The sequence below is a fragment of the Gossypium hirsutum genome, chromosome A07, assembly GCF_007990345.1.
Source record: "Gossypium hirsutum isolate 1008001.06 chromosome A07, Gossypium_hirsutum_v2.1, whole genome shotgun sequence".
Taxonomy (NCBI): domain Eukaryota; kingdom Viridiplantae; phylum Streptophyta; class Magnoliopsida; order Malvales; family Malvaceae; genus Gossypium; species Gossypium hirsutum.
In genome coordinates this window covers 9,435,255-9,437,945 of record NC_053430.1, presented here as the reverse complement: position 1 = coordinate 9,437,945, position 2,691 = coordinate 9,435,255, and the positions used below count along the sequence as shown (strand labels likewise).

The following is a 2,691-nucleotide window of genomic DNA, read 5'->3' as shown; positions in this document are numbered from 1 at the left end:
ATTGATGTGTTACTTGAATTACAAGCTTGAAGAGTGATTGTTTCCTCACCCACACAAAGTGCGAGTTCACCTGTACCAACATCAATTATAGTTTTAGTAGTTGCTAAAAAGTGCCTTCCTAAAATTAAAGGCACGTCACTATCCTTTTCTATGTCTAGAACAACAAAATCAACTGAGAATATGAATTTGTCAATTTTAACGAGTACATCTTCAATAATACCCCTAGGAAATATGATTATTTTGTTTGATAACTGAATGCTCATCCTAGTTTGTTTGGGTTTCCCAAGACCTAGTTGTTTAAACATTTTATAAGGCATTAAATTGATACTAGCCCCTAAATCAGCCAAAGCATTATTAACATCTAAACTACTAATAAAACAAGGAATCGTAAAACTCTCTGGATCTTTTAATTTGTTGGCCAGCTTATTCTGTAGTATGGCTGAGCAAACTATATTTAATTCCACATACGACGCCTCATCTAACTTCCGCTTATTTGTTAAAAGCTTCTTTAAGAATTTGACCGCGTTTGGCATCTGCGAAAGAGATTCAATAAACGGTAAGTTAATATATAATTTGTTTAATAATTTAAGGAATTTACCGAATTGTTCGTCTGTACAGTCTTTCCTTATCGCATTGGGGTATGACACACGAGGTTTGTACTCTTTACTTACCGATTTTTGCTCACTGTAGTCTACCTCATTCTTATCTTTACTTACCACAATTCCTTGCCTTGGTTCTGGTTCAGGTTTAACTAACCCTTCCTAGTCTTGAATGGTAATCGCATTGAGCTGTTCCCTTGGGTTAGATTCAGTGTTCCTTGGCAGGCTACCTTGTGGTCGTTCAGAAATTAATTTAACGAGCTGTCCTATCTGAGTTTTGAGCCATTGGATCGACACTTGTTGATTCTTAACGGCTGTTTCAGTATTCTGAAAGTGAGTTTTTGACACCGAGATAAACTTTGTTAGCATCTCCTCAAGGTTCAGCTTCTTTTCCTGTTGGTAAAGTGGTTGTTGAAAACCCAGAGGATGTTGTGGCCTTTGATTCCCTTGACTACCCCACGAGAAGTTGGGATGGTTCCTCCAACCTGCATTATGTGTTACTATATAGGTTATTTTGAGATCTAAAATTATTATTACCCATATATTGAACTTGTTCCTTTTCGATCCTAGGGTTGAAGGGTTGATATTCTATGTATGCTCCTCCTCTATTTGAATCACACCTCATCACTGGATGTACCTGAGTAGAGCCACACAAACCGTCAATCTTTTTATTTAAGAGTTCTACCTGGTTAGATAGCATATAACCGCATCGAGGTTGAAAACACCGGCTGCTTTCGTCGGTTTTTTCCTCATAACTTGCCACTGATAGTTATTCAGTGACATCTCCTCAATAAATTCGTAAGCCGCTTCAGGTGTTTTGTTATTCAAAGTTCTACCGGCAGCTGCGTCGATGAGTTGCCTCGTTGAGGGGTTCACACCATTGTAAAACGTCTGAACCTGTAGCCAAAGTGGTAACCCATGGTGAGGGCACCTTCTCAAAAGGTCCTTGTATCTCTCTTATGCATCATAGAATGTTTCTAGATCTATCTGCACAAAAGAAGAGATGTCATTCCTCAACTTAGTCGTTTTAGCCAGAGAAAAGTATTTAAGTAAAAACTTTTCGGTTATTTGTTCCCAAGTAGTGATCGACCCTCGTGGTAATGAGTTCAACCACTGTTTAGCTTTGTTCCTCAATGAAAAGAAAAACAACCGAAGGCGAATCGCATAATAAAAAAGGCCATTGATTTCAAAAGTGTCGCAGAACTTCAGAAAATTCGCCAAGTGATTCTTTGGATCTCATTCTGCAAACCATCAAACTGAACAAACTATTGTATCATTTGAATTGTGTTGGGTCTTAGTTCAAAATTATTTGTAGCAATAGCAGGTCTAACTATACTTGACTCAGTTCTTGTTAAATTAGGTTTAGCATAATGATATATAGTGCGTGGAGTAGGATTCTGATTTACTGGATCGTAGCAATCGTAGGAAGTAGCAAATTTTCCTGATTTTCAGCCATCTCTTCGGTTATGGTGTGAATGTCATCCTCTTACTCTTCTTCTGTGTATCTTAGGCTTCGCCTTATTTCTTTTCAGTTTCTGCGAGTTGTGCGATTGATTTCACTATAAAAAAGTAATGGTCCCGACGGGTTTCTTCTAATCATACACTATAAAAACCTGCTAGAAGAGAATAAACAAAAAATTAGAAAAGAATAGAAAAATTTAAATTGCAATAAAGGTAAAATGGCTAAAGTAATAAAAATCGAATGTTCCTAATTTATGAATGTCCGTTTTTGAAAACTAACTATTATCACGACAAAGACAAGCACATCTTATCAAACAATAGTATAGCTTATGGCAACACTGGGATGTCGAAGCCAAAAGAACTAAAAATACTAATATTAACTTTCTTTTTATTATCTAACCTAAAAATAAAGGGGTTTGTTTTATCTAAACTAATTACTAAACGAAGAATGCACAGAAAGTAAATTGGGAAAATAACTTTTGGGAAAACTGAATGACTTGGACAATACCTAAGGGAAAAATCCACCTACACTTCACTTGTTATTGACTTGACTTGATCCGTAGAAATCCCTAAGTTATATTATTATCTCTCTCGAGACAACAACATCTAATCTTAAGTTGATTAATTGAAA

General features: G+C 36.2%; 1 non-coding gene across 1 annotated transcript; it reads left to right on the top strand.

Moving 5' to 3' along the window:
- Positions 1 to 1,512: 1,512 nt before the first annotated feature.
- Positions 1,513 to 1,619, top strand: LOC121204066 (small nucleolar RNA R71). Its single transcript, XR_005898994.1, has one exon. It is a non-coding gene; the product is annotated as a small nucleolar RNA R71 (small nucleolar RNA).
- Positions 1,620 to 2,691: the final 1,072 nt, after the last annotated feature.